The sequence below is a fragment of the Lepidochelys kempii genome, chromosome 6 (genome assembly GCF_965140285.1).
Source record: "Lepidochelys kempii isolate rLepKem1 chromosome 6, rLepKem1.hap1, whole genome shotgun sequence".
NCBI classification, from domain to species: Eukaryota; Metazoa; Chordata; order Testudines; family Cheloniidae; genus Lepidochelys; species Lepidochelys kempii.
Window position 1 is genome coordinate 14,482,127 of NC_136385.1, and position 25,868 is coordinate 14,507,994.

Here is a 25,868-nt window from a genome sequence, read left to right on the forward strand (position 1 = left end):
GGCCATCACCTGCATGCATTCGCTGCAGCCTGTAGGAGCCCCTGCGGGGGGTGGCGCTGGGCCGCAGCCTGGGCAGGAGGGGCAGGGGGCATGGCTGCACCCTGCTAGTGGCACCACCGCCTTTGCAGGGCTGCTGCCCCCGTGCGCTGCGCCAGCTCCTCCATGGCTGGAGCTCACCGCCTCCGCAAGCCGATGCCCTGGCTCTCCGGTGCCTCCGAAAGGCGGCTCCTCCCTGCCGAGCCAGGGCACTGCTTTTTGGCAACCCCAACCACTTGGCGCCCTAGGCAACTGCCTAGTTCACCTAGTGGTTGCACCGGCCCTGGGGCCGGGGCAGGGGTTTGGGGTGCAGGAGGGAGTGTGGGGTATGGGAAGGGGTGCGGTGTGCAGGAATGGTCTCAGGGCAAGGGATGGGGCAGAGGAGGGGTGCGGAGTGTATGAGGGGGCTCAGGGAAGGGGGTTGGGGTGCAGGAGCGGTGCAGACTGCAGGAGGGAGCTCAGGGCAGGGGGTTTGGGGTGCAACAGGGAGCTCACAGCAGAGAGTTGGGGTGCACTGGGTGCAGGGTGCAGCAGAGGGCTCAGGGCAGGAGTGCAGGTAGGGGGCTCAGGGCAGGGAGTTGGGGGGCAGAGTGCCGGAAGGGTTCTGGCTCTGGCCCGGTGCCGCTTACCTAACATGGCTCCGGGGTGGCAGTGGCGCGCACCGGGGCCAGGGCAGGCTCCCTGCATGCCTGCCCTGGCCCCACATGGCACCACTCCAGGAAGCCACCAGAACCATGTCCCTGCGCGGCCCCTGGGGGAAGGGGGTGGGCACAGGGATCTGCACACTGCCCTTGCCACGCCTCCAGGTACCTTCCCCGAAGCTCCCATTGGCCACGGTTCCCCCTTCCTGGCCAATGGGAGCTGTGGGGGGTGGTGCCTGAAGGCAAGGGCAATGCACAAAGCCCTCTGCCCCCCTACAGGAGCCCCGGGGATGTGCTGTTGGCTGCTTCTGAGAGTGGCCTGGGGCCTGCGGCACCACGGCAGGCAATCCTGCGGGCCAACCCAAGCTTGCCAACCCCTAGCATGGACAGAAGGGTGAAGGTGCAGGCTGGAAAGGGCAGTGAAAGTGGGAGACCGAGAGAGGGATGACATTTAAAAAGGAAAATTAAAAAAAATCATTTTGTTCTAAGCAAGGAAGGGGGCATTAATCTGCCCCTTATAAGAGGTGAATCTGGGCGTGGCTGGGACTCAGCCCTACTCCCTGTCTAGCCATGCAGGGTCTGCTTCCCTGCAGCCCCTCCTGGCTAGTCAAGGCTGTGGCCCCACTGAAAGCACTCAGGTTTTGGGAGGTGGCCCCGAGTGCCTGAACCCCACCAGCAGGCATGTGCAGATGAGCAGAATACGGGTGGAGAGAAACCGCTAGGCCAAGTGCTCCTGGCCTGGGATTTTGAGAGTCAAGTCACTGCCTATTTGGAAGCTAAGGGTCAGATTGGAGGGAGGGGAATAGTGTGTATGTGGGGGGTCTATTCAAGCTCCACCCACAACTCCAAGCTCCACCCAGTATCCCAGTGTAGCTTTGTCCTCAGCAGTGAAATAATTAACACTGTCACTAGGTTCCAGAGCTAACACTCCATGAACTCTGTCCCTCTTAACTCCCTGCACAAAGGGGCCTGACTCAGGGGTTCTGGGTGGGGGAAGCCTCTTCCATCCCCTAAATCCACTAACCCAGGGGCATGGTGCTGAGTGGACCCTATGCCAGGGCCCCTTGCACGAGGCTGTGGGGCGTGGAAAGGGGCTTTGGTCAGACTGGCCCCTCTCCCCAGCTCCACTGCGTCTCACAGCCTGCAGGGCTCAGGCACACAGAACCCCTTTCCTCCGCCTGCGGCCACAAGGATTAAGCCCCTACCAACAGTCTGGTTGCCTTGGCAACAGGGGCGTGGTGCCTTGGTGATTGTGGCATTGCCAGGTTGTTGCTAGGGGCGTGCCCTGGTTGCCCAGGATGTCGCGACCCCAGGTCATCCACAGTGGCCACTTCATGGTGTCGGAGCCGCATGCTGACCCCGAGCTGGATCCGGGGGGCAGGACTGCGGTGGGGAGCATGGCGGAGCGGGTGGGGGCTGTGGAGCTGGGGGCTAGTGGCCGGCGGGAGAGGGCTGGGGCAGGCAAGGGGACCGCAGTGCCCAGGGACGCCTACGACTTTAACACAGTCAACGCCTGCACGTGCCGGACCTACCGCTATGGCCCTCGTAGCAGCAGTGCCCTCAGCATCGACGCCTCTCTCACCAAGCTCTTTGAATGCATGATGCTCGCCTACAGGTGAGAGGGTGGAAAAACGAACCCTGGTGCTAGTGCCCCGGGGTGTGGATCCTGCTCGGGAGGGCTGGGGGTGTGAATCATGGTATTAGTGCCCCCGGGGCACAGATCCCACTGTGGACAGGAGCTGAGAGGGTGAGTTCTCTCACTGTAGTGCCTCACAGCCTGGATCTCAGTGGGGAGGGGGAGCTGGGAGTGTGACTCTCCAGTAGGAGTAGCAAGGTTATTTTACCTCTGTATTTGACATGGGTGTGACCTTCTGGAATCCTGTGTCCAGTTCTGGGGTCCACAATTCAAGAAGGATGTTGATTAATTGGAGAGCATTCAGAGAAGAGTCACAAGTATGATTAAAATATTAGAAAACATGCCATATAGTGAGAGACTCAAGGAGTTCAGTCTGTTTAGCTTAACAAAGAAAAGGTTAATTGGTGAGTTGATTATTGTCTATAAGTACCTACATGGGGAACAAATATTTAATAATGGGCTCTTCAATCTAGCAGAGAAAGGTAGAACATGATCTAGTGGCTAGATGTTGAAGCTAGACAAATTCAGACTGGAAATAAGGTCTGAATTTTTGCCTGTGAGAATAATTAACCACTGGAACAATTTACCAAGGCTAGTGGTGGATTTTCCATCGCTGGCAATTTGTAAATCAAGATTGGATGTTTTTCTAAAAGCTCTGATCTAGGAGTGATTTTTGGGGCAGTTCTCTGGCCTATATTAAACAGGAGATCAGACTAGAATGATCTGGCCTTGGAATCTATGAATCTATACAGAGGAAGCCATTTGTAAGCGTGACACTTCCTCACTGCTCTAACCTTTGCTCTCTTCATCATGCTAGTGCTGTAATTTCCTGCTCCAGGCCTCTGTGGTTTGTATACACTCAATACATCAGCTTTGCATTAGTATCTGCACTGGCTTGCATATATGGCAGCACATGGCACTGTACTGAAGAAGGGCTGCCTTTGCTCTGCCATTGTCAGATCAGGAAGTGGGAAAGAGCATCTCTTTCACGGGGCTGTATAGGTGGTTGCACAACGCTTGGATAAGTCAGACAGCATTTGTAGGCACTCCTGAGAGGGAAGGAAATCTTTGGTGCAGATGCAAACAGTTCTGTCTGCTAGATTTCTTCAGGGCACCCCCCGTGCTGAGCCTGACTGTACATTTCCACCCTTTCAAAGCTTTTGCTTTAAGTTTAAGCTTAACTCTGAATTTGCTGCAATCGCTATGCTTGGCTTGTGGTTTTTTTATACTACAATATTCCTTATAGGGTGTTTGTTAAGTTACCACTGGAAACCCTCAACCGTAACAGAGATTTTGGTCAGGAAATTTCCATAATTTTATAAATAAGCCTAAGGTACTCAGTGAGAAGCCAGGGGTGTTAATTTTGAAAATAGCAGTAATTTACAGTTAATTAACAGCCCTGAATCCCTCCTCCATCCTCCAGAGCCCGAAGTATTTGATTTTTGTGTACGGTGTCAGTGCAAATTTAGAGGACTGTTTAGCCGGATTATCTCAGTTTGCACTGGGAGCATAGGCACAGTTTGGGATCTGAGAGACAGGGAATGACTTTGCGGGTGTTAATTGACTGTGAATTACAGCTAATTGGCCAGTTAGCACCCCCTGTTTTTCCCTCCCACCCCCCAAAACATCTGAAGTATTTGATCATGCCCTAAGATCCTCTGGATGGGAGGGCTGAAGGGTGGAATATCTCTCTGATCCACTACTTTTTAGCCACCCCCTACACCCCCACAGACTCGCTGCCAGTCACATACTTCCCCCCACCCCCTACACAACGTAACCTACTGCCAGTCAAATACCACCCCCACACCTCCTCCACAGCCTAACCCAGTGCCAGACAAATAACACCCTGACCCTGTGCACAGCCTAACCCCACTGCCAGTCACATACCACCCCCACCCCCTACACGGCCTAACCCACTGCCAGTCACATGCCACCCCCACACGCCTCCACAGCCTAACCCAGTGCCAGACAAATAACACCCCAACCCCGTGCACAGCCTAACCCCACTGCCAGTCACAGTCCACCTCCATCCCCTACAGAGCCTAATCCACTGCCAATCACATACCACGCCCACCCTCCTACACAGGCTAATGCACACTGAGTCACATATCACCCCCCATATCTCTAGATAGCCCAACCCACTGCCAGACACATACCACCCCATCCCATTACACTGCCTAACCTACTCCCAGTCACATACCACCCCCACTGCCTACACAGCCTAACCCACTGCCAGTCACATACCATCCCCACCCCCTACATGGCCTAACCCACTGCCAGTCACATACCACCCCCCACACGCTTCCCCAGCCCAACCCACTGCCAGTCACATAACATCCCCCACATGCTTCCCCAGCCCAACCCACTGCCAATCACATACCACCCCCGCCCGCTAGACAGCCTAACCCACTGCCAGTCACATACCGCCCCCATATCCCTCCACAGCCTTATCCACTGCCATTTACTTTCCACCCTCCACATCCTAGCCCACTGCCAGTCATATATCACCCCTACACAGGCTAACCCCCTGCCAGTCATATACCATGACCAACACTACCACACACAGACAACCTGCAGTCTGCATTCCTGGAGCTGTGAGAGTGTGGAGCTGGCCTGGAGAAGACAGGCTCCATGCCCTGGGAACTCTTACATAGTGCACTGTGGATCTGGTCAAGGGTTTAAGAGGAGGTGGAGGGGTTGGGAGAGAGAAACTTTACTCATCCAGGTCTCCTGCATGAAATTCAGGGAGGTGTCCTCTGGGCCATCTGTTCACTAGCTTCCCGAAGCCAGTAGGAGACCAATGGAGCAACCAGCATGCATGATGCCATTGCCTGAAGTTTTTCTTAACTTCTTGGGGTCCCAGCCACATATCTGCGAGCATCTGTGGCTCCCCTTCCCTACAAACCTCGCTAGGGGGCATGGTGCCAGCTTCCTATTTACAGGTATGACAACTTGGAAAATTTCACAATGGAGTTCAGAAGCTTGGTGCCTCTCAGTTCGTCTCTACTGGGCTCATGTTACAATCCACTGTGCTGTCCCATCCCCCCCCACTTCCTGGACCAGAGAGAGATCAAATCTAAAGCCATACAAGTGCTTTAAGAACAATCAGATGACTTTGATCAGCCTCTGATTTTCCCAGGCATCCTTTTGCCAGCTGCTTAGTGAATCCACTGCAGTTTGGGTGAGGGGAGCCTCATTTAGCCGGAACCCACTCCCCTAGCAGATTGAGAGCTAAAATTCCACTTACAGGGAATTTCCAGCTTGGGAAAGGAAGGTGGGTGAGGAAAGCTTGTCGGTGCCTGCTGTAGAGCAGCTCCCTGAATCCACCAGCCTCTGGCAACGCCTGCAATACCTTCCAGGCATCGGCAGGCCTCACTCTCTCTGCACAGGTTAGATTCACTGTTCCAGAAGGAATAATACACAGCAGCTTGTCAGATTCAACTCAGGATCTCCACTCTACATAACACATAGCACTTAAATATGGTGAAAACAAGAATAAGCTTATTATCATAGAATATCAGGGTTGGAAGGGACCTCAGGAGGTCATCTAGTCCAACCCCCTGCTCAAAGCAGGATCAATCCCCAATTTTTGCCCCAGATCCCTAAATGGCCCCCTCAAGGGTTGAACTCACAAGCCTGGGTTTAGCAGGCCAATGCTCAAACCACTGGGCTATCCCTCAAAGAACTGAGATTCATGTGACAGAGAGAGAATACTGGAAACAAACCGACATATAAAACAAAGTCATAACACATTTTCTAGAGACTGATCTTAACTAACAAGGCGTTTCCCTATCTCCTACATGGTCACTTACCCCGGCGTTTTCAGCTAGTTTGGCTGAGACCCTTTCTCATAAAATCAAACTCACTGGTGGCTTGTCCTCACAGGTTGAAGTAATGCCAGGGTGTCTCTCTGTACCCCCAAGTACATCCAATCAGACCTTCAATGCTCATCTGAAGATAGTGTTCCACCCTTGCTGTTCACCTTTTCCTGTTAATTTCCTGCTCAAATCTCCGTAAACTATGGATTAGCATTTTGTTCAGATTTTAAATGGACATTCATTGCCAATGATACAATCCTCAATTTGAAAACGTCTAGTCAGGGTGAGATAAGCATCTCTTCCCTCCTGCCTGCCATGAGTATGTGGGTTACCTTTTGGTGAACTGTCTTAAGTCGTAGACAACATAATTTTTAGTATATGTACATAGCTCTTCACATATTCTCTGTACATATATCTCACAAATGATTGGCAAGACCACTGTGACACAGGGTTTCATTAGAGACATTATATGACATTCTTTTGATGAACCCAGGGGATCCCTGTATTCCTGGGTGCTCCTGTGCCCCCGACAGTTGGTATGAAGAAGTCTTTGGGTCACACCTCCCCTCTTTCATTGATCCAGTAGGGTCAGCCAACTGCTGATCCATAGGCATCAGTGCAGAATCCTCTTGCCTGGACAGTGTATCTGCCACTGAATTTTCTCTACCTTTAAAGTAATTTTTATCTCTATACCTTTTGCATCATATAAATGTTGACAGGTTTCCACACACCCCCTTTTTTCTTTATGACCTACCCTCTAGCTCTCGTTTTTGGATGCGTGCATTTTTGGCGTGGTTGGCCATTTTGAAAAAAAGGCTTTAATTTTTTTTTAATTTAATTTGTCTTTAATGCATTAGAACAAGTGAAAATATAGCTTTGATGTCTTTTCCTCATTTTTAGAGGAAAAGATGTTTTTTTACACATTTAGTGCAATTCTCAATACTATCAAGTAAACAGGTATACAAAGTCTGAATGACAGATAATAGAGAAGTGTTAACTTGCATTTTGAGAGAAAAATAATTTTAACACTGTATATTTCTAAATAAAGGCACTACATAATTTACAAAAATCTTAGTACAGTAATGACAGAATTCTCTCTCTCTCTCTGTATAACAGGCATTTTTAGAGAAAAATATTTTATAAGCAGTTAGTCAATTTTAAATAAAACCTTAAGGTCAAAGGAATAAAGGGAAAGCTTTATATAGAATAATGCATTTTTAGAGAAAAATATGGTTTTATGCATTTATTGTATTTTTAAAAGTCATTACATAATTTAAAAAATCTCAGTAACAACAGAATAAAGAAGTATGTGTGTATATATAAAAACATGCATTTTTAGAGGAAAATATTCTTTTTATGTTAGTGCATTTCTAAATAAAGTCATTAAATAATTGTACAAAGAGGAATAAAGGAGACGTATTAATACACATAAGCATACATTTTTAAAACAAATAATTGTATGCAGTTAGTACAATTCTAAATAAAGTTGATAAAACAATTGCACAGACATCATAAAGTATTAGCGATAGAGAGAGAAACTATACCCAGATAGCTTGTTACATACTCCAAGGGACAGACACGAGATAACCAAGAAAGTTTTAAAACAGAATGAAAGGAAAGAAGATAGAGAAAAGCATCTCACCCCACAGACTGTTTCTGTCCAAATGGCACAAAAGTTCGTTGGCTGAGCCAATCAAAAGATATTCTTTAATCACGGGGTGTCTTAAGGAAACATATTGCATAAAATATTAAAATGCATCCCATTTTCCAGAATCACGCTGAGCACAGCACTTTATGGATTTATCCACTGATATTTAATTGACCCATATTTTCCTGTCATGGTGAACACAGTACTTTACTGGTTGTAACATATTAAAATGTAAATTAGAGGTAAAATACCAGTCAAAAGAGCATGCGTGTAGATTTCTTTTGCAATTAGCCATAAATTTAGCAATTAGCCTTATTTGGTTTGAACCCTGTACCAGGAATAAAATTTTCTCTTTCTTGGTAATGCCTTTAGCATTTGTCTTTAAAAAATGGAAGACTGAGCCTGTTGACTTAAGTTGAATTAGAGGCCTCTTAAATTTTGTAAACTTTTTGAAGGACTTATTAATAAATAAATAAATAAATAAATAAAATAAAGGGCAAACAACACACAAACACACAGCACCACTCACCCCTCCCTGCCACCCTGCTTCCCAAAAACAATTAAATATACAATGAAGCCAACTTGTGTACGATTTTATAGATAAACTTCTGTAAGCATACTCAAACCAGTTTTATATTTTATAGATAAGTCACCTTCCTACACACATTTTCATACTTGTTTTGTCAGCATTATTTTACACAAAATACACACAGCCTAACGTAAAAGAAATTGAGTGGTCTAAAATTGGTTAATACAGCCCGTGTTGACAAAATGCACAACTAGTTTAAACTATTTTACGTAAAAAGATAACTTTTAGTCAAAGATAAGAACGCTATTTCTCCCCCCACCCCAGCACAGAGCACTTACATCTACCCTTCCCTCCCCTTTCTCAAAACAATTAAGCATAGAATCATAGATTCAAACCAAATTGGAAACTGTTTTATAGATAAACTACCTTAAGCATAATTCCAGTTATGTTTGTTTTATAGATAAGTCACACACATTCATACTTGTTTTTCAGCATTGTTTTAGACAACACACAGACAGAGCTAACTAACAGGAAATCTAATGGCGTTGACAAAATGAAGAACTAGTTTAAACTGTTTTATGTAAAAAGAGTTGATAACACTTCACTACTTTTTCCACAAACTATGCCTTTTTTGTTGTAACTCTTTCAGAATATATGGTATGGAATGTCGATTAAATAAATTGATTAAACTTGGATTTAATAAGTAAAATAAAAGCAGAAACTGGGTATTAGGGAAAACTATTTTTGTATTTGAGAGGCAGTGGATACAAACAAAATATTCTTAAAATACCATGTATGTGACATGCCTTAGCAGTAAATATTTTGTATTATTAACTCATATGACACATTTAGTAAAACAAACAAAATTAAAAGTCACAAAACACACCCACAGAGTAACCCATGTTAACGGTAACATGACAATACGGAGCATTAGGATAAGAGAGGTGGTCTGGATTTTGAGCGACATTTTAACAACTGTTTGAAATCTTTATTTATTGAAACAATTTTGTATCTGGTTTCAGAGTAGCAGCCGTGTTAGTCTGTATTTGCAAAAAGAAAAGGAGTACTTGTAGCACCTTAGAGACTAACAAATTTATTTGAGTATAAGCTTTCGTGAGCTACAGCTCACTCCATAGGTCACGAAAGCTTATGCTCAAATAATTTTGTATCTGTTCATTGTTAGTTGTTGTGCTTTAGCAAGGGTGAACACGTGTCATACAGAAACTCTTCCCAACCTCATGAGGCATTATGTTATCCCTTTTTAAAAAATTTCTAAGTACTTTTCACAGTCAGAAAGAGTAAATAAATAACACTTACAAAAGCCTCAGGAGGAATGAATATCCATACTAGGGCAAAACTGCGAGACTGGTCCTTTCTGACAGAGATGGAAAAACATTAGAACATAATCAATATCCTTGTCTTTACAGCCTTAGTGATATTTTATAGAATTACCTCAAAAGCAGCAAAAACTTTTGTTTGTTAGTACCCCAAGACACACATTGGGGCTCTAAAAGAATTTCAGTACCTAAACATGAAGCATAAAAAGACTGATGGTGAGAGGGAAGCCAATGGCTACACTGTGCAACTACAGAGGTGCAAACTTCAAGTGTAAACTTTTTTCTGATTGATAAAAAAGTCCTCTGATATAATCAAAATGCATCAGTGTCTTCACTTTTGTAGCAATTTTTATAGAACTTTCTGCAAAACAAATACTTTTTTCCCCATTTTATTTATCACATTGAAGTAGCTCCAAATAATTAAATTTTCCTGCCCTTACACAAAACTCTGCATTGTATATACTCCTGGGGGAATTTTGTGCCAAAAAGTTAAAAATTATGTGCCAAAAAATTAATTCTGTGCACAATCACTCGTATGTACTTATGTTTTTATGCACAGTATTTTAACATTCAGCATATTTTATTTGTCAAAATAACACAATCTAATCATGCCAGTTTCAATTATTTTGGTAATTTATTTCAAAATACCTGTCAGCAAGTAAGATTCAAGAAATGTTTTTTGACAAATAAATTCCTTACTAGGCATATTAATACAGAACTCTGAGTAATAATTCATTTAAACTACAATACAGAAACATATTTCTCGCAGCCCTCAGAAGCAGTGCAAAGGTTTGGGGGAATCAGGGATAATGGAGGAGCTGAGGGAGAGGGAAGTAATTGCTGGGAAGGAGCCTGGGAGTGAACATGGAGGTTGTTGGGTGTGGGTGGGAGAAGTATGGAACAGTTTTTTTTTGTTTTTTTTTTTTAGGGGAAACGATTGTTAGGGAGTTGGGGAGCCTTCCCAGGCAGACCCTGGCTGACCCCTAGCCTCCCCCATTCAGTCAGGCACATCTTCCCCTGTCCCCATGTAGCCCTGCACCTCCACCCTATGCCCCGGTATCCCTGCACCCTCACTCAGCCAGGCATAGCTGCCCCTATCATCATGTGTTCCTGCACCCCCACTTCCCATTCATCCAGGCATAGATGCTCCTGTCCCCATGTGTCCCTGCTTCCTCCTGTCCCCATGTGGTCCTGCACCTCCTCTCCCATTCAGCTCCTGGCTCAGTATTGTCACCCCACTAGCTTCTGTGCCCCTGCCCCAGTCTATTCCCCCACTAGCCCTTCTGCATCCCCATCTGTGTGACCCCCCAGCAGCCCTGTGTGCCCCGTTTGGTCTGTCCCCTCATATCCCGTGCCTCCTCACCTGGCCCTGCAGGCAGAGTGCTGTGAGGAAGGCAGCCTCTGCCCTGTCCTTCTCTGCGGCTGGCTGCTCCAGCCTGTGAGTCAGCTGACTTCTCTTCTGGTGCCACATCAGCCCCTGGTGGGTGAAGGGTGTAATTGCAGCTTTCCTTCACCTCCCCATCAGAATCAATTATTCTGTGGGGAAAAATAATCTGCGGGGACATTAATTCTGCGCTTGCGCTTTGCTCTACGAATATGCATAGTGCCTTTAAAACTGTAACCTCTATCAATCCCACCCCTGTCCCCACCTCACCTCTCAAAAACATTTTGCTTTTGTCTTAATCAAAGAGGAAGAGATATAGTGCAATAGAAATTACAGTGTTTAAAATCTACACTGTCCCAAACTTTAAACAATGGTATTTGCTTGGGTTTAAAGTTTTGCCTAAATGAAATGCCCAATATATAGAAAAGCCCAACAGAAGAAAAACATCTCTAAAGGCAGTTTACAAAGATGGGACATAGGCCTATTAATAGGCTCATCACTTGTAAATTGTTAAGAAAGCTCCTGTCAGGGTTCCCTTCCCACTCTGAACTCTAGGGTACAGAAGTGGGGACCCGCATGAAAGACCCCCTAAGCTTATTTCTACCAGTTTAGGTTAAAAACTTCCCCAAGGCATAAATTCTTCCTTATCCTTGGAACAGTATCGCTGCCACCACCAAGTGAGTTAGACAAAGATTTAGGAAAAGGACCACTTGGAGTTCCTGTTTCCCCAAAATATCTCCCCAAGCCTCTTTACCTCCTTTCCTGGGGAGGCTTGAGAGTAAACCAGGTGAGCACAGACCAGACCCTTGGGTTTTTAGGACATAAAAAACCCCAATCAGATTCTTAAAAACAGAACTTTTAATATAAAGAAAAAAAGCAAAAGAAACCTCTGTAAAATCAGGGTGGAAAATAATTTTACAGGGTAATAAGATTTAAAACACAGAGGATTCCCCTCGAGGCAAAACTTTAAAGTTACAAAAACCAGGAATAAACCTTCCTCTTAGCATAGGGAAAATTCACAAGCTAAAATGAAAGATACTCTAACACATTTCCTTGCTATTACTTACTATTTCTGTAATTTTAGATGTATCAGTCAGTAGGAGCTGGACTACTTGCTTGGTCTCTCTGTCTCCAGAGAGAACAACAGAAACACAAAACAAAAACCTTCCCCAACAGATTTGAAAGTATCTTCTCCCCTTATTGGTCCTTTTGGTCAGGTGCCAACCAGTTTATCTGAGCTTCTTAACCCTTTACAGGTAAAGGAGGGATTTTGTGCTACCCTTAGCTGTATGTTTATGACAGCTCCAAATTCCAGTGTACATATAAAACCTCTCCACTAAGGATTTTTAGGCTTGGTCTGTGCCTAAAATTTAGGTTGATCTAGCTGTATTGCTCAGGGGTGTGAAAAAGTCACGCTCCTGAGGGCTTCCCTGTGTTTAAAATACTGCAGTGGCACAGCTGTTGCGCTTCAATGAAGATGATACCTATACCAACTGGGAGAGGTTCTCCCTGTTGATGTAGGTACTCTGCCTTTTCAAGAGGCAGTAGCTAGGAATTCTCCTGTTGACCTAGCACTGTCTACACCGGGGATTAGATCAGTTTAACTTCATTACTCAGGGATGTGTATTTTTCACACTCCTGAGCGACAGAGTTATACCAATAATATTTATTATTATCACAGGTTCTTCCCTTCAGGCAGCTACACAGCCAATTGTTTTTGAGTATGGGATTCATGAGACACACAACAGATATAGATAAATGCTTTATTTAACATCCAAATAAGTCCATTCATTAATATAGCAAAACAACATGAACCTCCAAACAGAGAGATAGCTTTTAGGATTATGAACAAACTCATATATTCCTAAAATGGAGGAAAACAAAGATCGAAAGAATCATCGAGCACATCAGAGAACAGGTCCTGTTTCAGTTGACATCGTTTTGGGAAGCCCATCTATCCAAGGGCTTAGGGATCGAGTAGTCAATAGGCAGACCGTGAGCCAAATCTGGACTGCCAGACATTTATGAACGGACCCCAAAATATTTGTATTTACTTATTATCATCATTATTGTTATTATTTTTTATTATTTTCTCTGGAGGTTGGATCCTGACTATACCTTGACCAAGAAATTTGGACCTTGACAAAAAAATAATTGACTATTGCTGGCTTAGGGTAAATCTTTAGATCTTTATACCCTTAAGTTATATAACCCACATGGATCTTTCCATGACCATAATAAACTTAAACCTGCCTTTTGTCCAGGTGTGGTGGTCTAGGTGACCATAATTAGGTTTCTGATGACTGACCCATTTTGCCGCTTAACGTCATTATAATATAACTTTTAAGCAATATAGCAAAAACATTCAGGACAGGGTTGTAGGTCAACAATCTGTACATGCGTTTCATCATGATATCGTTAACCACTGTGACACCAGCCTTTATTTGAGACGTCACATGACGTTCTTTGGTGAATCAGAACGTACATACCAGACAAAGGAGATTCTTGTAACACCTGTGTACTCCCTTTGTGCCCCATGCCAGTTGGCATGAAGAGGTTCATGGCTCACACCTCTCCTCTTACATTGATGCAGTAGGTTGGTTGGTTCAGAAGCCTCTTGTCTGGACAATGAGTCTGCCACTATATTATCACTATTTATTACCCCACATCTATATTAAGACTGGACTTGTCTTTTAGACTGGGGTATAGGCCAGGCAATGATGGATTCCACTTCCAAGAGATCTGGTGAAATTTGACCCTCCTACCCAATGCCCCAAACGAGGGACTTTGACTGTTCATATTTTGCATTTTGATACTTTCACAGTGAGACGTGCATTTCTGAGTTTTGTTAGCATGATTCCCAAGTGGTTTTTATGATCTGACATTCTTTCAGACTGCTCCCTGTGCTCCTCTCTCTTTCTTGTTCTTCTGCATTGTGAATCCTTCCCTCCACTCTTTTTGCCCTCTGCTGGGATCTAGCAAATGTGTTCTTCCTTGGAGGTTTGCCAGGTGTTTAGCACTGATAGCCCCTCTCTCTGCGAGGGCTGTGCAGTGCCAGGTGCTTGGAGAACAAGCCCAGGGCACTGATCAAACTGGGATTCAAAATATAGTTTCTAATGCTTTCTCATGTTCTGCTGCTGCAGTAAAAACGCCTGCCTCGCAATCTCACAGAGTCCTAGAGTCATAGACTTTAAGGTCAGAAGGGACCATTATGATCATCTAGTCTGACCTCCTGTACAATGCAGGCCACAGAATTTCACCCACCCACTCACTCCTGTAATAAACCCCAAACCTATGTCTGAGCTATTGAAGTCCTCAAATCATTGTTTAAAGACTTCAAGGTACGGAGAATCCTCCAGTAAGTGACCCATGCCCCACGCTGCAGAGGAAGGCAAAGAAACCCCAGAGCCTCTGCCAATCTGCCCTGGAGGAGAATTCCTTCCCGACCCCAAATATGGCAATCAGCTAAACCCTGAGCATGTGGGCTAGACTCACCAGCCAAACATCCAGGAAAGAATTCTCTGTAGTAACTCAGATCCCACCCCATCTAACATCCCATCACAGACCATTGGGCATATTTATCGCTAATAGTCAAAGATCAATTAATTGCCAAAAATTAAGCTATCCTATCATATCATCCCCTCCATAAACTTATCAAGCTTAGTTTTGAAGCCAGATATGTCTTTTGCCTCCTCTGCTCCCCTTGGAAGGCTGGTTTCAGAGTAGCAGCCGTGTTAGTCTGTATTCGCAAAAAGAAAAGGAGTATTTGTGGCACCTTAGAGACTAACAAATTTATTTGAGCATAAACTTTCGTGAGCTACAGCTCACTTCATCGGATGCATTCAGTGGAAAATACAGTGGGGAGATTTATATACATAGAGAACATGAAACAATGGGTGTTACCATACACACTGTAACCATAGTGATCATTTAAGGTGAGCTATTACCAGCAGGAGAGCAGGGGGGAAAAAACCTTTTGTAGTGATAATCAAGGTGGGCCATTTCCAGCAGTTGACAAGAACGTCTGAGGAACAGTGGAGGGTGGGGGTGGGGTGGATAAACATGGGGAAATAGTTTTACTTTGTGTAATGACCCATCCACTCCCAGTCTCTATTCAAGCCTAAGTTAATTGTATCCAGTTTGCAAATTAATTCCAATTCAGCAGTCTCTTGTTGGAGTCTGTTTTTGAAGTTTTTTTGTTGAAGTATTGCCACTTTTAGGTCTGTAATCGAGTGACCAGAGAGACTGAAGTATTCTCCGACTGGTTTTTGAATGTTATAATTCTTGACGTTTGATTTGTGTCCATTTATTCTTTTACGTAGATACTGTCTGGTTTGGCCAATGTACATGGCAGAGGGGCATCGCTGGCCCATGATGGCATATATCACATTGGTAGATGCGCAGATGAACGAGCCTCTGATAGTGTGGCTGATGTGATTAGGCCCTATGATGGTGTCCCCTGAATAGATATGTGGACACAGTTGGCAATGGGCTTTGTTGCAAGGATAGGTTCCTGGGTTAGTGGTTCTGTTGTGTGGTGTGTGGTTGCTTCAGGTTGGGGGGCTGTCTGTAAGCAAGGACTGGCCTGTCTCCCAAGATCTGTGAGAGTGATGGGTCGTCCTTCAGGATAGGTTGTAGATCCTTGATGATGCGTTGGAGAGGTTTTAGTTGGGGGCTGAAGGTGATGGCTAGTGGTGTTCTGTTATTTTCTTTGTTGGGCCTGTCCTGTAGTAGGTGACTTCTGGGTACTCTTCTGTCTCTGTCAATCTGTTTCTTCACTTCAGCAGGTGGGTACTGTAGTTGTAAGAATGCTTGATAGAGATCTTCTAGGTGTTTGTCTCTGTCTGAGGGGTTGGAGCAAATGTGGTTGTATCGTAGAGCTTGGCTGTAGACAATGGATCGTGTGGTGTGGTCTGGATGAAAGCTGGAGGCATGTAGGTAGGAATAGCGGTCAGTAGGTTTCTGGTATAGGAAACTTCACTCCTCTGTTGGTTAGAAACCTTCATCTAATTTCAAGTCTAAACTTCCTGATGGCCAGTTTATATCCATTTGTTCTTGTGTCCACATTGGTACCTCACTGACATACTCAAGTACTTGCTGAATTAAAAATCCTGGATTTGTCACTGAGCTCCATCAAAGTTTGCTGCCACCTTGAACCACATGACACTGGGAGGAGATGGGGGTTGCCCCGGTCCACCAGGAGGGAGCATCAAGCAGCACTGGAAGGGGAGTGGGGACTGGCACGTTTGGGCCATGGATGTGGGATTCATTATTTCAGGACATAAACCCTTGCTAGCTTCAATTTTGTGGTGCTCATGCCATTTTGAGCATGTCAGGAATAAAGCCAAGCAGGCAGAGAACTAAGGATGCTGGCCAGGAATGGACACATCTGTCCTCCCGCAGAACATTGTCTGCCTAACATGGCAGTACCCAGCCAGTACATGGATAGGAGTTGTTTACATCCCCCTATAGAGCCGGAACCTAGACAGATTATTGTAACACAGCACATAACCCTTAATGGTTGAGGCCCGTTCCGCATTGTCAAGCTGGATCTCAGGGGCTATCTCCAGCACTGGCTTTCCGTAGGTCTTTGGTTCAGCGCTTGGTGTGCCAAAGAGATCTTGGCTGTCTGGGGGAATCTCCTGAGAGTCCGTGATAGACAGGGTGCCTCTTGATGGCATGGGCAAACAATCCAGCATACAGGGGTTCCGCAGTGGGTACCCTGGCAAAAATCCAGTCCAGCTCCTCACAGTGAGTGCATGTCCTGGGAGGTCTTGGTTTTGCAATTCTGATGGAGCTCCTGGTGATGGGCCTTATCCCAAGAGTGCCCCTTCTCCTGCATATGCTGCCATAGCCACTCCTAGATCTGCGTTATGGTGATTCTTGGGTAGATGGAACTGGACATGCTTTCCATCCCATAGAAGTCCCAGACCTCTGGATGGCACCACACGGATCCATGGGGTGGTGTATGGGGTGAGCCAGGGTGTCTGATGGGGGATACTGACCTGTTCTGTACGGGATGTATGGAAGTACAGGGCATAGCTTGCTATAATGGATTGGGGGATGTGAGCTTGCCACGAGCTGTGATCGCAAAGGTGCATATTTGATCTGTGATCGCAAAGGTGCTGGTATTTAACCTAGGTGTGTGTGTGTGACATATGGTCAATATGTTCCTGGAGCAGTGGAGGGCATACAAGTCATAGAGTTTAAGGCCAGAAGGGACCATTAGATCATGTGAAGTAATTCATTATGGGAGGGCTATCTGAAGCAGTGTAGATAATCCAAAATTGGGATGCATCCACACAAACCTTACAGCTCATTCTGGAATACAGTTATGTCACTTCCAAAGCAGGGCTCTCCAGGGTCAGTCCAGGAAACTTGTGGCAGTGAAATGTGGGCACTGAGGAAGGCTGAAGAGCAGCAGAAGGATGTTTTTGATTCTTGTTGTCTTCGTCAGCTGTTCCATATCAAGTGGCAGGGCAAGATTAGCAATAGGGAGATTCATAGTTGAACTGTCACCATCAGCGCAGGTTCAGGCTCAGTGGCTTTCTTGATACAGACATATTACTAGGATGGAAGACCAACAAATTATTAAGTGTGTTTACCAAGGAATGTCACTACATGGCCAGCGGTCACATGGACACCAAAAGGTTTGGTGGCGCAGGAAGACCTCTGATGATGGACACAGACTGAACATACAGCTAGACGGTCTTATGGACCTAGGTAGAGACTGAGCTAAGTGGCATGCAGTTTGCCTTTGTGGCTTACCCTTATGATGTGGATGATGATAACTTCCAGCACAGGATAAGACATCAGATAATGATGAAAAAAGAACTTGTGTGTTTGGATGCAAGGCAGTCTGTGCCAAAAAAACTAGATCCATCAAAGAAACATCCCCACGTGGAGAAGCCCTGAGAGTCTTTGCATTTCTTAATGCCCTTCATCTCCTGGGGCATGTCTTCACTGCACAGTTAGCTCTGGGTGATTGGCACCCAGGTTGGCTTGGCCCAGGTGTCATGTCCTAACTGTTTCTGCACTTGCCTGTGTATGTCAGATTGAGTATCCCCTGGTTCTTTGTGCTGAGACACTCAGATTCTTTCCAAGTCAGGTGTGTCAGTTGCAGCAGAATTTGTCTGTCTTTGTGGGGAATTGTGTGAAGGCATTGGAGGACTATCAGCACTCAAATTATTTAGCCTGCATCCTCACTGCAAAATGGGTGGGTTCCAGCCCAAATTATACCAGAGCCTGGGTTCTAACTTATTCCCATAGTTGGATCAGCTAGCCTAGGCTTGAAGCATCTCCAAACGCAGGTCAGAGGTTTTCCTGTGTGTGGATGGGGAGAAATTGGGGTCTGTACGGGATCCATGGGGTGGTATACGGGATGAGCCGGGGTGTCTGGTGGGGGATACTGACCTGTTCTTTACAGGATCCATGGGTGGTGTATAGGGTGAGCGGGGGTGTCCGGTGTGAAATATGGACTTGCTCTGTACGGGATCCATGAGGTGGAGTATGGGGAGAGCGGGGGTATCTGGTGGAGGATACTGACCTGCTCTGTAGGGGATCCATGGGGTGCCTGGTTGGTGGGATACTGACCTGCTCTGTACAGGATTCCTGTCCCTTCTCCATCTCTGTTCTCTTCTGTCATTGGCTCTGCTCTTCTCTGCCCCCGTCCCCCTCTCTCTGGACCTGCATCATTAAAGGATTTTATTCCTTTTGTTTTTCATAGTGGGAAAATCATGTCCCCCAAATGGAAAACGTTCAAAGGCCTGAAGCTGCTGCCACGTGACAAAATTCGGCTCAATAATGCCACCTGGAGGGCATGGTACCTGCAGTGTGAGTGGGGGCTGGGGCTGCCCAGGGGCACACGGGGCTCTGGAGTCTCCCCAGAGTGGGCACAGTGCAGGCAGTGGTAGATTCATAGATATTTAGGTCAGAAGGGACCATTATGATCATCTAGTCTGACCTCCTGCACAATGCAGGCCACAAAATTTCACCCACCACTCCTAAAAAAGACCTCACACCTATATCTGTGCTATTGAAGTCCTCAAATTGTAGTTTGAAGACCTCAAGGAGCAGAGAATCCTCCAGCAAGTGACCCGTGCCCCATGCTACAGAGGAAGGCGAAAAACCTCCAGGGCCTTCCAATCTGCCCTGGAGGAAAATTCCTTCCCGACCCCAAATATGGCGATCAGCTAAACCCTGAGCATATGGGCAAGATTCATCAGCCAGATACTACAGAAAATTCTTTCCCAGGTAACTTGGATCTTACCCCATCTAAAAACCCATCACAGGCCATTGGGCCTATTTACCATGAATATTTAATTACCAAAACCATGTTATCCCATCATACCATCTCCTCCATAAACTTATCGAGTTTAATCTTAAAGCAAGATAGATCTTTTGCCCCCACTACTTCCCTCGGAAGGCTATTCCAAAACTTCACTCCTCTGATGGTTAGAAACCTTCGTCTAATTTCTAATCTAAATTTCCTAGTGGCCAGTTTATATCCATTTGTTCTTGTGTCCACATTGGTACTGAGTTTAAATAATTCCTCTCCCTCTCTGGTATTTATCCCTCTGATATATTTATAGAGAGCAATCATATCTCCCCTCAACCTTCTTTTAGTTAGGCTAAACAAGCCAAGCTCCCTGAGTCTCCTTTCATAAGACAAGTTTTCCATTCCTCGGATCATCCTAGTAGCCCTTCTCTGTACCTGTTCCAGTTTGAATTCATCCTTCTTAAACATGGGAGACCAGAACTGCACACAGTATTCCAGGTGAGGTCTCACCAGTGCCTTATATAACGGTACTAAAACCTCCTTATCCCTACTGGAAATACCTCTCCTGATGCATCCCAAGATGACATTAGCTTTTTTCACAGCCATATCACATTGGCAGCTCATAGTCATCCTATGATCAACCAATACTCCAAGGTCCTTTTCCTCCTCCGTTACTTCTAGTTGATGCGTCCCTAGCTTATAACTAAAATTCTTGTTATTAATCCCTAAATGCATGACCTTACACTTCTCACTATTAAATTTCATCCTATTCCTATTACTCCAGTTTACAAGGTCATCCAGATCCTCCTGTAGGGTATCCCTGTCCTTCTCTAAATTAGCAATACCTCCCAGCTTTGTATCATCTGCAAACTTTATTAGCACACTCCCACTTTTTGTGCCCAGGTCAGTAATAAAAAGATTAAATAAGATTGGTCCCAAAACTGATCCTTGAGGAACTCCACTGGTAACCTCCCTCCAACTTGACAGTTCACCTTTCAGTAGGACCCGTTGTAGTCTCCCCTTTAACCAATTCCCTATCCACCTTTCAATTTTCCTATTGATGCCCATCTTATCCAATTTAACTAATAATTCCCCATGTGGCACAGTATCAAACGCCTTACTAAAATCTAAGTAAATTAGATCCACTGCGTTTCCTTTATCTAAAAAATCTGTTACTCTCTCAAAGAAGATCAGGTTGGTTTGGCACGATCTACCTTTTGTAAAACCATGTTGTATTTTGTCCCATTTACCATTGACTTCAATGTCCTTAACTACCTTCTCCTTCAAAATTTTTTCCAAGACCTTGCATACTACAGATGTCAAACTAACAGGCCTATAATTACTTGGATCACTTTTTTTCCCTTTCTTAAAAATAGGAACTATGTTAGCAATTCTCCAATCATACAGTACAACCCCTGAGTTTACAGATTCATTAAAAATTCTTGCTAATGGGCTTGCAATTTCTTGTGCCAATTCTTTTAATATTCTTGGATGAAGATTATCTGGGCCCCCCGATTTAGTCCCATTAAGCTGTTTGAGTTTCGCTTCTACCTCAGATATGGTGATGTCTACCTCCATATCCTCATTCCCATTTATCATGCTACCATTATCCCTAAGATCCTCTTTAGTCTTATTAAAGACTGAGGCAAAGTATTTGTTTAGATATTGGGCCATGCCTAGATTATCCTTGACCTCCACTCCATCCTCAGTTTTTAGCGGTCCCACTTCTTCTTTCTTTGTTTTCTTCCTATTTATATGACTATAGAACCTTTTACTATTGGTTTTAATTCCCTTTGCAAGGTCCAACTCTACTTGACTTTTAGCCTGTCTCACTTTATCCCTACATATTCTGACCTCAATAAGGTAGCTTTCCTTACTGATCCCTCCCTTCTTCCACTCCCTATATGCTTTCTGCTTTTTCTTAATTACCTCTCTAAGATGCTTGCTCATCCAGCTTTGTCTACAACTCCTGCCTATGAATTTTTTCCCCTTTCTTGGGATGCAGGCTTCCGATAGCTTCTGCAGCTTTAATTTAAAATAATCCCAGGCCTCCTCTACCTTTAAACCCATAAATTCTTCAGTCCAATCCACTTCCCTAACTAATTTCCTTAATTTTTGAAAGTCAGCCCTTTTGAAATCAAAAACCCTAGTTGCAGATTTATTTTTGTTAATCCTTCCATTCAATTTGAACTGAATTAGCTCATGATCACTTGAGCCAAGATTATCCCCTACAACCATTTCCTCTATGAGGTCCTCATTACTCACCAAGACCAAATCTAAAATGGCATCCCCTCTAGTCGGTTCAGCAACTACTTGCTGAAGGAATCCATCAGCTATCGCATCTAGGAAAATCTGAGCCCTATTATTATTACTAGCACTCGTCCTCCAGTCTATATCTGGGAAGTTAAAGTCTCCCATGATCACACAGTTTCCATTAGTATTTACTTTATTAAAAACATTAAAAAGGGCTCTATCCATATCCAAATTAGATCCCGGCGGTCTATAGCACACCCCAAGCACTATCCCAGGGGAGGCTCTAATAGTTTTCTTCCCCAATTTAATTGTTGCCCAGACAGACTCAGTCATATCCATTTCATCGCTTCTTATTTCTTTACATTCTATCTCATCATTGATATACAATGCTACTCCACCACCTTTACCTTTATTTCGGTCTTTCCTAAACAGCACAGACCCTTCAATACCTGTAGCCCAGTCATGACGACTATTCCACCAGGTCTCTGTTATACCTATAATATCTGGTTTCACTTCCTGCACCAGTAACTCTAGTTCCTCCATTTTGTTACCTAGGCTCCTTGCATTAGTGTACAAACATCTTAATTTTTGCTGTTTGGCCTCACTCACATTCTGTACCCTATTAGGCACGGTTATTTTACTACCAGTATAACCTATTAGACTTGTATCTACACTGCCCTTCCTCCTACCTACAGCTGTATCCACTCTTACTTCATTTTCTTTCCACTCTATGCTAAATTCTGGCGTGGAGATTACCTGGACATCTCCCAACCATCTCCCCCAAATTCCTAGTTTAAAGCTCTCTTAATCAGTTGTGCCAGCCTCCATCCTAGAAGTCTATTTCCTTCCCTACTCAGATGAAGTCCATCCCGAGAGAACTGTCCTCTATCCATGAATGCCTCCCAATGGCCATACATCCCAAAGCCCTCCTTATAGCACCACTGCCTAAGCCATCTATTGATAGTCATAATCTTGTCACACCTTTGTTGCCCTTCTCTAGGAACAGGCAGAATCCCACTAAAGATCACCTGAGCCTCAATTTCCTTAAGCGTCCTCCCCAGCCTAGCATAGTCTCCCTAGTAGGGTGTGCTGACCAAGGAGAGCAGCTCATCATACCAGAGGGGCTGCTCAGTCTCCAGGGCTCTGAGCTGAGTGGGCGAGGCAAGAACCTGCTTCACTAGACAGAGCACCACATAAGGAGCTTTCAGCCACTGCCCCACCCTAGAGGGGAAAGGTCCCATGTCCATTTCCCTCCCCCCACCCCCAAGACAGCCAGTCTCCCTGCCCTGGGGCCAGATCAGAGTACGTGGGCCCTTCGAGGGGAAAGGCCCCATGTCCTATTGCATAATCCCCATGGGAGTGCTCCCTGGTCTGTGGCAGAGGAGGCTATAGCAAAGGCAACTGTTGTTTCTTGCCCCCTGCAGATGTGGAGAGGAGGAAGAACCCTGTGTGCAATTTTGTGACGCCGCTGGAGTGCAGTGACGGGGACGATCACCACAAACCAGAAGTGAGCGAATGGGGATGAGGGGCAGGGCTGGCGCAACCACTAGGCAAACTAGGCTGTCGCCTAGGGCGCCAAGTGGTTGGGGGCGGTGGTGGAGCGGAGGTAAGCTGAGGCAAGGGGGCGCGGGGAGGGCTGCCTGCAGCAAGTAACGGGGGCGGCGCACAGGGGAACCGCTCCCTGCCCCAGCTCACCTCTGCTCTGCCTCCTCCCCTGAGCACCGCCCCGCTCTATTTCTCTCCCTCCCAGGCTTGCGTGCCAAACTGCTGATTGGCGCTCCAAGCCTGGGAGGCGGGAGAAGCGGCCACGTGCTCGGGGAGGAGGTGGAGCAGAGATGAGCTGGGGTGGGGAGCTGCTGCACAAGGCTCCCTGGGCCGAGGGGAGGGGGCTGCGGGGAGCTGCCACGGGGGGGCTGCCCGGGTCGAGGGGAGGGAGGGGGTGGAGGGGATCTGCCGCAGGGGGGGGGTGCCTGAGGGCGGGGGGGGGGGGAGCTAGCGCAGGGGTGGTGGGTGGCACAAGGTGGAAGTTTTGCCTAGGGCATGAAACCTCCTTGCACCGGCCCTGATGAGGGGCACTGCAAGGGGCTCCTCTCCTGCAAGAGACTTTATTGCACCAGTGACGCAGACTACTTCATAGGTCCTCCCTGCCCCCTCCCCCGTGAGGGGTGCCCCTCACTTACCCTGCCCCTCCCCTCCAAGAGGACTCTGACCAATAGTCCTAGGGTCACCTCTCCGCTCCACTCTCCCCAGATTGGGTCCTCATAAGGGCTCTCTGACATTTTTCCATCCAAACTACCTTTGGCAGAAGATGGGTTTTCCACTAAACAGAATTTTCCAAAAAAATTCTCTGCTTTGCAGGGAAATTCTGATTTTTTCATTGAAAAATGGAATGCCCAAAAATTAAAATGTGATCTGGCAATGATGCCGCGGTGCCTTGTAGGAATTGTCCGTCAGTCTCCTCCATTGGCTGGACTCCCCAGCTGGCTTACATCTTCCATTATGTACCATGGGCCAGGGACTTCCATGATGCACAGACTCCTGTCTCCAAGAGGTCAGGTTGTGATGCATCATGGGAGTTGTGATTCGGTTTCCTCATGTCCCTAGTCTCCATTCTGGGCTGTGCTCCCCAGCGGGACTACATCTCCCATGATGCACTGTGGTCAGGGATGCCCACAATGCACTGCTTCCTTTGCCAAGAGGGAAGATTTTGGTGTTCATGGGAAATGTAGTCCAACCAGGAAGGCCAGTTGATAAGGGAGAATGGAAGCACGGGGCAATCAAACTACAGCTCTCGTGAGGCATGGTCATAGCATTTATTAATTGAAATATTTAATTTTATATCTGAGATTTTTTTGGTTTTTGAATTTCTGCTGAAAAATCTGAATTTTCTATGGAAACTCCCTCCCACCCCCATTTTCTGATTGGCCCTAGCCCCACCCTGCCCTTGCCTTGCAGGCCGTGATAATGGAAGGGAAATACTGGAAGCGCCAGATTGGAGTGGTCATTCGGGAGTATCACAAGTGGCGGACATACTTCTGCACACGGGTAAGACCCCACCACCACCACCCCTGCATCTCTGGTGTCCTCCCACTGCTCTGAACAGTGCCCTGCTCTGCTAGCAGGCCCAGAAGCTGCTGTCCTGTATGCCAAAGCAGATACAGCCCAGGCAGCAGTAGATGCTGTGGCCCCCAGAGCTGCTCAGTCTTCAGCCTGTCTGCTGCCACTGCCATCGAGGGAAAAGTTGGCAGCAGTGGGGGCTGGGTTCTGTGGCGTGCCCATCAGGAGTAAAACTGAGCCCCCCTCCCTCTCGGGTGTAAAATGCTTTGAGATCTCTATGCCAAGTAAGGGGAAGAGGGCACTGAGCAGTCTCTAGGTAGAGAGAAACTGCCATTACTGCCCTGCAGTCTAGGGGTGACTCAATGCCAAACTCTGGGCTTCCCTGGAATCCGTACTCCATCCATCCATCAGTCCCTTTCCCCATCCCTCCATTACTGGACAGCTGGCTGTCATCTTTGCCAGCAGCCACCCCTGCCTGCCCGCAGCCCTCTGTAGATCTCCCCAACTGCTATAATACTAAGTTGGTGGGACCCCCCGGCTCCTGCACGATTCCCCACTTCCCTCTCAGATCACCCAAATTTACCTCCGTGATTGAGAAAGCAAAGGCTGGCTCAGTGAAATCCCAGCCTGCTGGGGATGGGGAGTGAATGGGCAAACAGCCCCATGCCAGAGGACACGATGCCCTGGACTGGTGGGCAAGGACCATGTGTTGGTTTTAAAGCTCCTGTTTGTTTAATGTTTAGGTCCAGAAGAAGAAAGATAAACCTGAGTCTTTATCCACCCAGGATTCCTTGCTCTGTCCCTATACCTTGCAGCACCTCCTGCTGGGAGAGGCTGGCACTGGAGTAGCCCGGAGTTCCCCCCCTTCCCAGCACTCCTGCCCCGCTCCCTACAGCACCCCCTGCTGGGAGAAGCTAGGACTGAGGTAGCTGGGAGCTCTCCCCCACAGCCCGAGCTCCTGACCCTGCCTTGGTACATGGCATCGGCTGCAGAGCTAGGTGGGGGACCACCTGGGCCATGGCCTAGCCACGAGTGGCACTGCAACCTGGTGCATCAAACTCAGATTTGAAGGTGGTGGATGGACTGGTTCATAGGCCAGGGAGGTCAGGCTGGTGGAGGGGGGGGGCGGGGGAAGCACATGAGAAGGGAAGAGGAGTGGCAGGAGGACCAAATCTGTGCTGCTGCCCCCATCCACTTTAAATGGCACTCCAAAGCCCCAGTGTAAGATGCATCTGCACCTGTGTTTCCCCT

The 25,868-nt window shown here is 46.5% G+C and overlaps 1 pseudogene across 1 annotated transcript in view; it reads left to right on the forward strand.

The window, feature by feature from the left end:
- The first annotated feature begins 1,975 nt into the window (after window positions 1-1,975).
- LOC140912441 (MLX-interacting protein-like) overlaps window positions 1,976-25,868 on the forward strand; it is a 47,554-nt pseudogene continuing 23,661 nt past the window's right edge. The window contains exons 1-5 of the transcript XR_013635902.1: window positions 1,976-2,292; window positions 18,756-18,862; window positions 22,985-23,067; window positions 24,492-24,605; window positions 25,361-25,398. The product of XR_013635902.1 is annotated as an MLX-interacting protein-like (transcript). The remainder of the gene's footprint in view (window positions 2,293-18,755; window positions 18,863-22,984; window positions 23,068-24,491; window positions 24,606-25,360; window positions 25,399-25,868) is intronic.